The following is a 15,820-nucleotide window of genomic DNA, read 5'->3' on the forward strand; positions in this document are numbered from 1 at the left end:
CGTAGAAGTGAAACCTAAATAGATCTGTCCCTAATGTGTCTCTTTCTTTGTTCTCTTTCACTTCACTCAACATTTTGCAAAGTCTCTCATGTATCAAGTGCTAAGGAAACAGAGATAGAGTCTGTACAGCTAAAATGATTTCAAAATAGAAATCTGAAAGTTAAAAAAAAAAACCCTGAAAAACTGAGACAGTCACAATTGTAGACACCATCTTGGGTTTTTACTAATATAGTTGATTATCAGTCCATACTGTATCTTCTGCATATTTATGACAGCACGTTTTAACCTTAGCACTATTGCCATTTTAGACCAGATCATTCTTTGTTGTACAGGGGTGTCTTGTGCACCGTAGGATGTTTAGCAGCGCCCCTGGCCTATACCCATTAGAAGCCGGGAGCACCTCCACCTCAGGGATGACACTCAAAGCCGTCGCCAGACATTATCATAGAGTCCTAGGGGTCAGAACCGCCCCGGCTCAGAACTACCGATCCCTGATAGCCTCATGAGCATCTCTTTGCAAGCAATTCGCTCAGCGGGGCATAGCACCTGCTCCTGTTTATTTCTTGGTCAGACTGGCAATTTTAGGACAGAAATCACATTTGTAAGGAAAACTACCTTAGACTTTTTAACAACTTATTTAGGCCACAGGAGAATAGCAATTTCAGATCAGAAATGTGAGCAGCAAACTAGGCCACAAACAGTGCAACATCAGTAATCTCAGGCTCAATTAGCCTGCCTATATTTTTTATTTCTGTTTCCTGACGACTGTACAAAAATGTACACTTAGTTGTTATAATTTCATTGTAACTAAATTATGCGAAAAATATATTCATCTTCATTCTGGAGTAACACATGGGAAAGGTACACTTAAAACTGTTAAGCCTTTGGGTTCCTAGGTCTGCTTTGAAGCCTGGCCACATATATATATATCATGCAAACCCTGATAAAAATACAAGTGAGAAGAACCCATCACACCTGCCTAGGGAACTATGTTTCAAATATGCCAGGTATCTTTATTTCTTTGTTATCTATAAAGCCAGTACAGTATTACTACTTGTCAAGAAAAGTTCAAATCAATAAGACTACTAAATAGTTTAGTACAGTAGGACCTCCACATCCAAGCATCACGGGCATTATCAGCTGAAGGGGCAAAGAAGGCAGAACTTCAAGCCTCCCCTCCAATCCTCCAGCCCCAAGACCAGAGAAAGATGTGTCCGGCAAGGACAGAGAAGGGACTATTCACAGAACTTGGGGGACTGCTCCCCTTATGTTCAGAGTGGTGAATAAAACACCCGGAATGGAGGTTGGTCTTTTCTATTCTTGGCTGGGGGACTGGTGGTTACTGAGTTCAGGAGGCTGTGCATGACAGGCACTCAAGAAATGCCTGTTGTAGGATGCTGATTAAGTTCATTCTGGCTCAAGTGACCTCTGGTTTAGTTATCCAGTTGTCACACTGTAGAAGTTCCTAGAAATTCTTCCTCAGACTCACAGGGTTCAGGACTTTATTTAGTCCAAAGGAGGGACTCCATGAAGCCTGACTTTGGGACTTCTGTAACCACCCTGTCCTTCCCCCTGCTCCCCGCCACCTCCCCCCGACCCCTGCCAGCCCTACCCTCCTCTTTCTTTTCCTCCTTTGTGCTTCTTCAAAAATTTGTTGCTCTTTCTCTTCATCTCAGCTCTTCTACCTCTTTCTTTCTCTAGTCCTGTCTTCTCCAAAGCTCTGTTTTTCTTCCTTGAAGTGTAGTAAAAGAAAGAGAAATGTAGCTGGGAGACAAAGATGTGCAGAATACTGCACTCCAGATTCCATCTGCTTCTACAAGTTACACCTATTAAGTGTGCTTACTCCGAGCTAGGGTGACAGCCCATTATCTGGTGATATGGGGATACAGATGCAAAGAGGAAGGCACAGAAGAAAAAAATAGTAAAAACAGCCAGATGAGAAACTAAGTTTAGTAAACATCTTTCAAACATCAATTAATTTTAACATTATACTGTTTGATTTTCTTATAGCACATACTTAACAGGAGAAAACAAACTTGTATCAAGGATTTAGTTTTGTAAAGAGTCCAGAAGGGTTTGTACGTCGTTCCATTCCCCAATAACTTCTGCCCTGTCGCATATTGTACTGTGAGTGTATATTTGTAATGATAACCCTGCAGCATCACAAGATTGTGAATTACCAGAGAAATTCAATGATGTCTGCTATATTGTACTTACTAAGGGAATAAAACAAACTAACATACTGCAATAGCAAGGACTGAAACAAAAGGGGGTTCCTGGCCACTTAGCCCGGAAATTCAATAACCACTATACTCTGTTCTCTGAACAGTCTTTTTTAATTAAGGCTTTACTCTGTTATTTAAAAAATAAACAGATGAGAACTTTTAAAACTTAAATCTCTAAAATGAAAAGATATTCAGAGAGACACAGGGCTTGCAGAATAGAAAGTAGAGAGAGTAAAAGAAAAATCTAGATATAATCCAGCAATTCCACTTCTGGGTATATACCCAAAAGAAATGAAAGCAAGGTCTTAAAAGAGAGTAGCTGCAAAACCATGTTCATAGCAGCGTTACTCACATTAGCCAAAAGGTGAAAGCAACCCAACCGCCTGTCGACAGATCAATGGAAAAACAAGATGTGGAATATACAAAGAATATTATCCAGCCTTAAAGAGTAAGGAAATCCATGCTACAACATGGATGAACCTTGAAGACATTACTGTATGATATCACTTATATGAGCCACTTAGATTAATCAAATTCATATAGGAAGAAAACAGAATAGTGATTGCCTGGGGCCAGTAGATAAGAGAGAACAGGGAGCTATTTAATGGGTATAGAGTTTCAGTTTTGCAGGATAAAGACAGTTCTGGAGATGGATAGTGGTGATGGTTGTACAACAATATGAATGTAATTGATACCACTGAACTATACACTTTAAAATCATTATGATGGTAAATTTTATATGTATTTTACTACAATTTTTAATACTAAAAAAACCTGTGTAATTCACTATATTAACAAACTGGAAGGGAAACTCCATATGATTCAGAATATATAAAGAATTCTTACAACTCAATAACAGAAAACAAGCAGCCCAATTTTTAAAAGGAGTGAGGCCAGGGTGCCTGGGTGGCTCAGTCAGTTGGGCTTCCAACTCTTGATTTCAGCTCAGGTCATGATCTTGGAGTCATAAGGTCATGATCTTGGGGTGGTGAAATCAACCCCACACTGGGCTCCCCAATCAGCAGGGAGTCTGCTTGGGATTCTTTCTCTCCCTTTCCCCTCTTCCTGCTCATATGCTCTTGCATGCTCTCTCTCTCTCTGGGGTAAATAAATCTTTAAAAAAAAAAAAAAGGAGTGAGGCTATATAAGGGCAATGCCAGGAATCCTTATAGCGATGGAAATGTCTGTAATATGACTACATCACTATCAATATCTTGGTTATGATAATGAACTACAATTTTGCAACTGTACTTGTTACTAGGGGGAAGAAGGTAAAGAATACATGGAATCTCTGTATTTTTCATAAAACTACATGGAAAATCTATCATTTTTTTCAAAATAAAAAATATAATTTAAAACAATGGGGAAAAAATCCCCATAGAAGTGATGTTGCACTTTTCAATGCATTTTATCAGGAGGTAACATGCTGCTGTTACAGATGATGATAACTTTGCACACTTGTTTAATGTGTCTAGGTTTCTCAATAAAGTTAGTGTTTTTCCTTTATATCTTAAGTACCTTGTGAAGAGATAACTTTGAGACTATGCAAATATCCCATTTGTCACCATACTTTGACCTACTAACTTTAGCATGCACAGGTGGGTCTGGTCTGCAATAATCACTACTATGGTGTTTGTCCAACAGTTATTTCCTATTTCCATCATTACTTCTATATTAATTAGAATTCTATGTAAGCAAGAGCTGTTCCTTCTCCTTTAGTTATTTTTTCAATTATTTAAATTAAGCATGATTCACAATTTATTTTGTTCTATGGATTGTAATCCATTACTATCATTATTTACTTTGCTGTTCAAATGTCCCATATTTAACTCTGGGAGCTCCTTCAAGTTAGTACCTGTGTCCTCTCAACATGCCCCCATCCTTTTTTGGAGCCTTCCTTGCTTTCTGGTACTATAAGAGGTTACTGGCTTATCTTGTAATTCCCTGCCCCAGTCCAGGAATCAGCCATTTCTCCAAGGAGCCCTAGAGTTCCTTTTCTTAAGAACTTAAACACATTCTTTCTTTTCTTTTCTTTTTTTAAATTTTATTTATTTGACAGAGAGAGAGCCAGAGAGCAAAAGCAGGGGGAGCAGCAGAGGGAGAGGGAGAAGCAGAGTCCCTGCTGAGCAGGGAGGCCAACAGGGGCTGATCCCAGGACCCTGAAATCATGCTTAACCAACCAAGCCACCCAGGTGCCCCCTAAACACATTCTTAAGCTTGTTGTCAAAATAGTCCCGGGAGGCAGCCTTAGCTTGCTAATGACTCATTCACTCACTAAATTCATCCATAGGAAAGCGAATATTAAACTTCATTACAGTACTTAATTCCCATTAAAAAATTATATAAAAAATAAAAATAAACGTCACAAACCTATCAATTTATCTGGAATCTTTTTCAAGGGCGCTGAAACCATTTTCTCAATAATGAAACTGACTACACAACACTAAGATCACAAAAACCAACTGTGATCCATAAGTGAAAAATAAATTTCAGGGGCGCCTGGAGTGGCTCAGTTGGTTAAGCATCTGCCTTCGGATCAGGTCATGATCTTGGGGTCCTGGGATCAAGCCCCAGCTCCTTGCTCAGTGGGGAGCCTGCTTCTTTCTCCCTCTTCCTCTGCTGCTCCCCCTGCTTGTACTCTCTCTCTCTCTGTTAAATAAATAAAATCTTGGGGGGAGGATCAAGATGGCAGAGGAGTAGGAGACCTAAATTTCGTATGGTCCCAGGAATTCAGCTAGATAGGGATCAAACCATTCTGAACACCTACAAACTCAACAGGAGATCGAAGAAAAGAATAGCAGCAACTCTCTGAACAGAAAGCGACCATTTCTGGAAGGTAGGACATTCGGAGAAGTGAATCTGAGGTGATATTTGCAAAGATAGACGACGGGCGGTGGGGGGCAGGGAGCCTCCTTCAGCCGGTTACCGGCAAATGATAGAGCAGCGGAGCACAAAATCGGAAATTTTAGAAGTCGGCTCCACTGAGGGACATCGCTCCAGTGGCTAAGTGGGGGGTGGAACCCTCGCTGAGACAGTGTGGTCTCAGGACCCTCGGGGTCACAGAGAGACCGGGGGTGCCTGAGTGCGGCAGAGCTCCCAGGTATCGGAGTGGGGAAGCCAGCTGCAGAGATGGAGCCGAGGCGCAGGCTCTCAGCTTGGGGTTGCCATAAACCATGATCCACGGCACAATCGGGCCACTGTTCCTCCAGCAGGGACCCAACAAGTGGCAGATCCGGGGAGACTCCCCTTCCTCCCCTGGGAGGAGTGGCGCAGGAGCGCACCACAGGGATCTGCTGGGTTTGGAGACTCCACACCAAGTCAGGTGCCAGAGATAGAAACGCTCGGTCATAGGCCGGGTGAGCACGGAGTGCGGCCGGAGACCGGGGAGACGGGAGTGACTGACTGCTTTTCTCTGGGGGCTCACTGAAGAGCGGGTCCCCAAGTTCTCGGCTCCTCTGGGGCAGAGATTGGGAGGCCGCCATTTTCACTCTCGCCCCTGAAGCTGTACGGAAAGCTTGCAGGGAACAAAAGCTCCCGAGAGCAAACCCGAGCAGATTACTTAGCCTGGACCGGCAAGGGCGGGGCAATTCCGCCTTCGGCAAAGACATTTGCGAACCACGGCAACAGGCCCCTCCCCCAGAAGATCAGCAAGAACAGCCAGCCAAGACCAAGTTTACGGATCAATGAGAACGGCAGAACTCCAGCGCTAGGGGAATACTGCACATAGAATCCCATGGCTTTTTCCCCCCTGATTCTTTAGTCTTTCAAAGTTAATTTTTTTAATTTTCCTTTTTTTTTTTTTTATTTTTCTTTTTCCCTTTTTCAACCAACATCTTATCAATCCCTTTTCTAAAAATCTTTTTTTTCACTTTTAGAGTTATATTCTATCCCTTCATTGTAGTTAACATTATTTTTGGTATATATATATTGTTCTCTCTTTAAAATTTTGGGATACAGTTTCTTCTAAAAGACGAAAATATACCCTAAATCTCTAGTGTATGGCTTTGTTCTAGTCTTCCGCCTGATCACATTCTCTCCCTTTTTAAATTTTAATTTCTCTTCTTTTTTCAACCAACTTATCAATTCCTTTTATAAAATCTTTTACAATTTTCATCTTTACAGTCATATTCCATCCCTTCATCATATTTATCCTTATTTTTGTACATATACAAATTTTTCTTTCTTTAAAATTTTGGGAGGCAGTTTCTTCTAACAGACCAAAATATGCCCAAAATCTAGTGTGTGGCACTGATCGGTTCACCAGCCTGATCATATTCTTTTTTTTTTCTTTTTTCTTTCTTTCCCTTTCTTTTCCCCTGGTTTCAGGTCTCTTCTAATTTGTTTAGTGTATATTTTTCTGGAGTTGTTGTTACCCTGTTAGCATTTGGTTCTCTCATTCATCTATTCTCCTCTGGACAAAATGACAAGGCAGAAAAACTCACCTCAAAAAAAAAGAACAAGAGGCAGTACCGACTGCCAGGGACCTAATCAATACGGACATTAGTAAGATGTTGGAACTAGAGTTTGGAATGATGATGATAAAGATACTAGCTGGGCTTGAAAAAAGCATGGAAGATACCAGAGAAACCCTTTCTGAGAAATAAAAGAACGAAAATCTAACCGAGTCGAAATCAAAAAGGCTATTGAGTGCAACCAAAAATGGAGGTTCTAACTGCTAGGATAAATGAGGCAGAAGAGAGAATTAGTGATATAGAAGACCAAATGATGGAGAATAAAGAAGCTGAGAAAAAGAGAGATAAACAACTACTGGATCACAAGGACAGAATTCGGAGAGATAAGTGATACCATAAGACAAAACAATATTAGAATAATTGGGATCCCAGAAGAAGAAGAGAGAGAGGGGCAGTAGGTATATTGGAGCAAATTATAGCAGAGAACTTCCCTAATTTAGGGAAAGGAACAGGCATCAAAATCCAGGAGGCACAGAGAACCCCCATCAAAATCAATAAAAATAGCTCAACACCCCGACATCTAATAGTAAAACTTACAAGTCTCAGAGACAAAGAGAAAATCCTGAAAGCAGCTCGGAACAAGAGGTCTGTAACCTACAATGGTAGAAACATTAGATTGGCAACAGACCGATCCACAGAGACCTGGCAGGCCAGAAAGGGCCGGCATGATATATTCAGAGCACTAAACGAGAAAAATATGCAGCCAAGAAAACTATATCCACCTAGGCTGTCACTGAAAATAGAAGGAGAGATAAAAAGCTTCCAGGACAAACAAAAACTAACGGAATTTGCAAACATGAAACCAGCCCTACAAGAAATATTGAAAGGGGTCCTCTAAGCAAAGAGAGAGCCTAAAAGCAACACAGACCAGAAAGGAATAGAGACAATATACAGTAACAGTCACCTTACAGGCAATACAATGGCACTAAATTCATATCTTTCAATAGTTACCCTGAATGTAAATGGGCTAAGTGACCCAATCAAAAGACACAGGGTATCAGATTAGATAAAAAAACAAGACCCATTGATATGCTGTCAGCAAGAGACTCATTTTAGACCTAAAGACACCTCCAGATTGAAAGCGAGGGGGTGGAAAACCATTTACTATGCTAATGGACACTCAAAGAAAGCTGGAGTAGCAATCCTTATATCAGACAAATTAGATTTTAAACCAAAGACTATAATAAGAGATGAGGAAGGACACTATATCATTCTTAAAGGGTCTATCCAACAAGAAGAGCTAACAATTGTAAATATCTATGCCCCTAACATAGGAGCAGCCAATTATATAAGCCAATTAATAACAAAAGCAAAGAAACACACTGACAACAATACAATAATAGTAGGGGTATTAATACCCCCCTCACTGAAATGGACAGATCATCTAAGCAAAAGATCAAAAAGGAAATAAAGACTTTAAATGACACGCTGGACCAAATGGCCTTCACAGATATATTCAGAACATTCCATCCCAAAGCAACAGAATACACATTCTTCTCTAGTGCCCATGAAACATTCTCCAGAATAGATCACATCCTAGGTCACAAATCAGGTCTCAACTGGCACCAAAAGATTGGGATCATTCCCTGCATATTTTCAGACCACAATGCTTTGAAACTAGAACTCAATCACAAGAGGAAAGTCAGAAAGAACTCAAATATGTGGAGGCTAAAGAGCATCCTACTAAAGAATGAATGGGTCAACCAGGAAATTAAAGAAGAATTTAAAAAATTCATGGAAACAAATGAAAATGAAAACACAACTGTTCGGGCGCCTGGGTGGCTCAGTTGGTTAAGCGACTGCCTTCGGCTCAGGTCATGATCCTGGAGTCCCTGGATCGAGTCCCGCATCGGGCTCCCTGCTTGGCAGGTAGTCTGCTTCTCCCTCTGACCCTCCCCCCTCTCATGTGTTCTCTCTCATTCTCTCTCTCTCAAATAAATAAATAAAATCTATATTAAAAAAAAAAAGAAAACACAACTGTTCAAAATCTTTGGGATGCAGCAAAGGCAGTCCTAAAGGAAAGTATATAGCAATACAAGCCTTTCTCAAGAAACAAGAAAGGTCTCAAATACACAACCTAACCCTATACCTAAAGGAGCTGGAGAAAGAACAGCAAATAAAGCCTAAACCCAGCAGGAGAAGAGAAATAGTAAAGATCAGAGCAGAAATCGATGAAATAGAAACCAAAAGAACAGTAGAACAGATCAACAAAACTAGGAGCTGGTTCTTTGAAAGAATTGATAACATTGGTAAACCCCTGGCCAGACTTATCAAAAAGAAAAGATAAATGACCCAAATAAATAAAATCATGAATGAAAGAGGAGAGATCACAACCAACAACAAAGAAATACAAACAATTATAAGAACACATTATGAGCAACTATATGCCAGCAAATTAGATAATCTGGAAGAAATGGATGCATTCCTAGAGATGTATGAACTACCAAAACTGAACCAGGAAGAAATAGAGAATCTGAACAGACCTATAACCACTAAGGAAATTGAAGCAGTAATCAAATATCTCCCAACAAACAAGAGCCCATGGCTAGATGGCTTCCCAGGGGAATTCTACCGAACTTTTTTTTTTTAATTATTTTATTTTATTTTATTTATTTATTTGACAGAGAGAATGAGAGAGAGAGCACATGAGAGGGGGAGGGTCAGAGGGAGAAGCAGACTCCCTGCCGAGCAGGGAGCCCGATGCGGGACTCGATCCTGGGACTCCAGGATCATGACCTGAGCCGAAGGCAGTCGCTTAACCAACTGAGCCACCCAGGCGCCCCTCTACCGAACATTTAAAGAAGAATTAATTCCCATTCTTCTGAAACTATTCCAAAAAATAGAAATGGAAGGAAAATTTCCAAACTCATTTTATGAGGCCAGCATTACCTGATCCCAAAACCAGACAAAGACCCCATCAAAAAGGAGAACTACAGACCAATAACCCTGATGAACATGGATGCAAAAATTCTCACCAAAATACTAGCCAATAGGATACAACAGTACATTAAAAGGATTATTCACTACGACCAAGTGGGATTTATTCCCGGGCTGCAAGGTTGGTTCAACATCCGCAAATCAATTAATGTGATACAATACATTAATAAAAGAAAGAAAAAGAACCATATGATCCTCTCAATAGGTGCAGAAAAAACATTTGACAAAATACAGCATCCTTTCTTGATTAAAACTCTTCAGAGTGTAGGGATAGAGGGTACATACCTCAATATCATAAAAGCCATCTATGAAAAACTCAACGGGGAAAAACTGAGAGCTTTCCCCCTAAGGTCAGGAACATGGCAGGGATGTCCACTCTCACCACTGCTATTCAACATAGTACTAGAAGTCCTAGCCACAGCAATCAGACAACAAAAAGAAATAAAAGGCATCCGAATTGGCAGAGAAGAAGTCAAGCTCTCACTCTGCAGATGATATGATACTTTATGTGGAAAACCCAAAAGACTCCACCCCAAAACTGCCAGAACTCATACAGGAATTCAGTAAAGTGGCAGGATATAAAATCAATACACAGAAATCAGTTGCATTTATATACACCAACAAGACAGAAGAAAGAGAAATTAAGGAGTCGATCCCATTTACAATTGCACCCAAAACATAAGATACCTAGGAATAAATCTAACCAAAGAGGCAAAGAATCTGTACTCAGAAACTATAAAATACTCATGAAAGAAACTGAGGAAGACACAAAGAAATGGAAAAACGTTCCATGTTCATGGATTGGAAGAACAAATATTGTGAAGATGTCAATGCTACCTAGAGCAATCTACACATTTAAAGCAATCCCTATCAAAATACCATCAACTTTTTTCAAAGAAATGGAACAAAAATCCTAAAATTTGTATGGAACCAGAAAAGACCCCAAATAGCCAGAGGAATGTTGACAAAGAAAAGCAAAGCTGGTGAAATCACAATTCCAGACTTCAAGCTCTATTACAAAGCTGTCATCATCAAGACAGTATGGTACTGGCACAAAAACAGACACATGGATCAATGGAACAGAATAGAGAGCCCAGAAATGGACCCTCAACTCTATGGTCAACTAATCTTCGACAAAGCAGGAAAGAATGTCCAATGGAAAAAAGAGTCTCTTCAACAAATGGTGTTGGGAAAACTGGACAGCCACATGCAAAAGAATGAAACTGGACCATTTCCTTACACCACACACAAAAATAGACTCAAAATGGTTGAAAGACCTAAATGTGAGACAGGAGTCCATCAAAATCCTAGAGGAGAACACAGGCAGCAACCTCTTTGACCTCAGCCGCAACTTCTTCCTAGAAACATCACCAAAGGCAAGGGAAGCAAGGGCAAAAATGAACTATTGGGACTTCATCAAGATAAAAAGCTTTTGCACAGCAAAGGAAACAGTCAACAAAACCAAAAGACAACTGACAGAATGGGAGAAGATATTTGCAAATGACATATCAGATAAAGGGCTAGTATCCAAAATCTATAAAGAACTTATCAAACTCAACACCCAAAGAACAAATAATCCAATCAAGAAATGGGCAAAGAAGACATCCAAATGGCCAACAGACACATGAAAAAGTGCTCAACATCGCTCGGCATCAGGGAAATCCAAAGCAAAACCTCAATGAGATACCACCTCACACCAGTCAGAATGGCTAAAATTAACAAGTCAGAAAACGACAGATGTTGGCAAGGATGCGGAGAAAGGGGAACCCTCCTACACTGTTGGTAGGAATGCAAGCTGGTGCAGCCACTCTGGAAAACAGTATGGAGGTTCCTCAAAAAGTTGAAAATAGAGCTACTGTACGACCCAGCAATTGCACTACTGGGTATTTACCCCAAAGACAGAAATGTAGTGATCCGAAGGGGTACATGCACACCAATGTATAGCAGCAATGTCCACAATAGCCAAACTATGGAAACAGCCAAGATGTCCACCAACAGATGAATGGATAAAGAAGATGTGGTATATATATACAATGGAATATTATGCAGCCATCAAAAAAACCCGAAATCTTGCCATTTGCAATGACGTGGACGGAACTAGAGGGTATTATGCTAAGCGAAATAAGTCAATCAGAGAAAGACGTGTATCATATGACCTCACTGATATGAGGAATTCTTAATCTCAGTAAACAAACTCAGGGTTGCTGGAGTGATGGGGGATGGGAGGGATGGGGTGGCTTGGTGATAGACATTGGGGAGGGTATGTGCTATGGTGAGCGCTGTGAATTGTGTAAGACTGATGAATCACAGATCTGTACCTCTGAAACAAATAATACATTATATGTTAAAAAAAAAAAGATAGTATGAAGGGAAAAATGAAGAAGGGGAAATCGGAGGGGGAGACAAACCATGAGAGACTATCGACTGAGAAACAAACTGAGGGTTCTAGAGAGGAGGGGGTGGGGGGTGGGTTAGCCTGGTGATGGGTATTAAAGAGGGCACTGGGTGTTATATGCAAACAATGAATCATGGAACACTACATCAAAAACTAATGATGTATTGTATGGTGACTAACATAACATAATAAAATAAAATTTAAATAAATAAAATCTTAAAAAAAAAGAGAAAGAAATTTCATACATCTTGTTTCTTTTTAGGGAACCTGGTTCAACACTTTCAGCTGTTTCTCAACTAAAGGCTGATCAAAACCACTAGATAAAGGGGCGCCTGGGTGGCTCAGATGGTTAAGCGTCTGCTTTCGGCTCAGGTCATGATCCGGGGGTCCTGGGATCGAGCCCCACATCAGGCTCCTGGCTCAGCCGGGAGTCTGCTTCTCCCTCTCCCTCTGCTTCTCCCTCTCCCTCTGCCTCTCCCACTGCTCATGCTCGCTCTCTCTCTCTCTGTATCTCTGTGTCTCAAATGAATAAATAAAATCTTTAAAAAAAAAAAAAACCCACTAGATAAGTAACTTCCATTATTCTTTTGGAGCCTGAGTTCTTAGCTATCCTGATTGTTCTTCCCCTTTGGTGTTTAGCAATAATGTGTAGTACACACTTTTTAACAATGCCTCGATAAGACACTAAAAAAGACTTATGTTCTCATCCTGGTTCTTTGGTTAAAAAAAAAAAAAAACGAAGAAGAAACAGAAGACTTAATTACTTTCTCAAGCTCATGTAACACAGTAGAAGTCAATTCTAGGACCCACGCCTTGTGCCCTATGTGTTCTTTATGAGGGTACTCATTACTTCATTACTATGGTTTAGATAATGCTCTTATTACTTCTACTGTCATTCTCTACCATTAACTTCAGCTAATATTCCAATTTGAAACAGAGTGTAAATACATAGCAGATATATTTCCTAGAAAGAGTTTCTTTTGGCTTTAGAGCACAAAGGAAAGGGGAAAAGAATACCCAAATAAATGTAAAAAATAATTTATATGCCCTGTTAAGCTATTGTATGTACTTTATAAACTATTTTTTTAGAACAGTTGTGCATTTTGATTCTTAAAAAAGATCCTTTGGGAGGGAAATGAGCTTTTTGCTTTTACAGATAGTTTTAGGACTATTAAGTATGTGTCTCCTTGACACATGAAGTACTCTGCTCTCAGGGAATGCAAAGTAATTTTAAAATTAGCTTAAGCAAAATATAATTAGAAAGGTAAATCTACTGAAAAAAAAAAAAGAGTGGCCTAAGGGAAACTGTGTCCACAGTTCAGTTCTTTGATTTTATATAGTGAATCACAATTAATGTTTATTTTATTCCCAAGGGCATTCATTACACTGAAAGTAATGTTAAATATCCTTATTCAGCTATTTCTGCAATGTGCATTATTTACTGAGTAGCATATCACAAATTAAAAACAAAAGAACATATTTACTACATAAATATATACGTTTATATATATTATATGTTTATATATAAAATATATCTTTTACTATAACCAATATTTTTTGTGGCCTTATCTGGCACCCTGCCCCATTGGCAGTCAATATGCCACTTCAATCTAGGAGAACGTTAAAGTTTATATACTGCCCAATATGTTAAAGTCCCCAATCAGTACTTTATGCAAGATTGTAGTTTCTTCATTTTTCAAACCGGATAATCTTTAGTGCAGTGGAACATATTAATGTAAAGCAAAACCCTAGTGAGACAGGGTATCAGAAGCATGGATTATTTACTCATTTAACAAACATTTATTGACTATCTACCATGTTTATACTATTAAATCAGATGCTACAGGGAAACAGAAATATAACATGCAGTCATGCTTCAAGGAGCTTCCAGTCAAATTAGGGGTAGAACAAAAGAAAGTACAATTAAGTCAAGAACTGAATAAAACTACAAGAATATATACAAGGGCGTTCACCAAGCAGCAGAATAGGATTCCAGGCTTCACTGAAGGATTTCACACGACTAGTAAAAGATATGAACCGGGGAGGAGCACACAGAACAGCTCCAGACCAGTTTCAGAGCTGGAAGTGTCAGGCAGGCACTGGAGGTTCAGAGGGCTGATCAAGACAGCAAAGGCGACTAAAGTCCGTGAGGAAGATGGAGGGCAGATGGGGCTCAGACTGCAAGGCCAGAGTTCGTGTTTCAGTGACTGGTGAAGCACTGAAGATCACCGAGGAGGCACGTAACAACAACAAGAGAAGGATTTTAAAGAATTCAGTCTGGTAAAGATGTACAACTAAAAAGAAGATAGTAGGAAGGGAAAAATGAAGGGGGGAAATCGGAGGGGGAGATGAACCATGAGAGACTATGGACTCTGAGAAACAAACTGAGGGTTTTAGAGGGGAGGGGGGTGGGGGGATGGGTTAGCCTGGTGATGGGTATTAATAATGGAGGGCATGTACTGCATGGAGCACTGGGTGTTATAAGCAAACAATGAATCATGGAACACTAAAAAAAAAAAAAAAAGATGTACAACTAGACCGAAGAGAGAAGAGATAAGTATTCAGAGGAGGCTATCATGGATTTTCACATATGATATTCTGATCTAAAGTCACATGGCTTGGTAAAGGAAGGAACACAGGAAGTCACTCTAGGAAGATGGCAGATCCTGGGGCTTAAGGGCAAGGACTGGGGAATCAAATGCATCTGGATATGAATCCCGCGGACTCTGGGACTTACTAGCTGCCTGACCTTTATGAGATCGTAAACATCCCATGTTTCCCATTTCCTCATTGTAAAAGTGGTTAGTAATATCTACCTTTAAAATGCTTTGCCTCAGTGTCTGGCACACTGTAAACATTCTATTACTGGTGTTACTTACAGAAGGCAGGGGCTGCCTACCAGTCTCCAAGCCACTCTCCTGGCTCTAGAGATTGCCACGTGCACCCAGCCCTGCCAAGGCCATGACCACCCCTAGTCCTCAGTCTCTAGAATGCCCCGAATGCACCCAGTTTCCTGATTTAGCTTAACCTGTACACTTCTCTCTGACCACAGCTTTCTGCAACCCTACTACCTTCATCACCTAGCCCCCAAACCCTACAATCCACTTTTATATCTGCTTTCACTCCTCTTCAAACTAACATTTATTGAGCTTCACTTGTGTGCCTGGCCTTAAATTAGGGACATGGGGTTAAAATAGCCAGAAGACAGACCACATCCCTGCCCTTATGGAAGGGATATATATTTGAACAAATAATCACCCCAAAAGATATGTAATTACAAACCATAAAAAGCGACAGGCATAAGGTGATAGAAAAAGCAAAATCGGTGATTAGAAATTACATGTAGGATGTGTGATTTGGACAAGGGGAGAGTGGGGGTGGTGTCAGGCAAGATATCCTTAAGAAAATGACCGTATGTGGTACATGTCACCTCAGGACTGAGTGGGAGTTACCGGGCAAAGGAGGGAAGGGCCAGAGTGGTTGGAGCATGACGAGCAAGACAGAGAATGGTAAGAGATGAGGGTCATGGAGGCCAGACCATGCAGGGCCCTAGAGGCCATGTTAAAGACTGGGGATTTTATCTTACAGAGTATAAAGACGCTACACAGTTTTAAGGCAAGAGTAACATGACCAGCTTTGCCTTTCTACTTGCTTCTATCTGCTCCTCTCACAGTATGGGCACAGACAAAGCTAATCTGAAACACTCAACAGACTTCAACAATTCAGCCACCACCCCTCTCCCAGCTTCCCACTCAGACCTGGACTTAAGTCAAATAGGGGAAGAAAGGACT

The 15,820-nt window shown here is 40.4% G+C and overlaps 1 protein-coding gene across 1 annotated transcript in view; it reads right to left on the bottom strand.

Moving 5' to 3' along the window:
- CUNH3orf70 (chromosome unknown C3orf70 homolog) overlaps positions 1–15,820 on the bottom strand; it is an 87,213-nt gene that overhangs the window by 5,743 nt on the left and 65,650 nt on the right. The gene's annotated exons all lie outside the window — the stretch shown is intronic.

The sequence above is a fragment of the Mirounga leonina genome, unplaced genomic scaffold, assembly GCF_011800145.1.
Source record: "Mirounga leonina isolate KUSES-001 unplaced genomic scaffold, KU_Mleo_1.0 Mir_115, whole genome shotgun sequence".
In the NCBI taxonomy this organism is placed as follows: Eukaryota; Metazoa; Chordata; class Mammalia; order Carnivora; family Phocidae; genus Mirounga; species Mirounga leonina.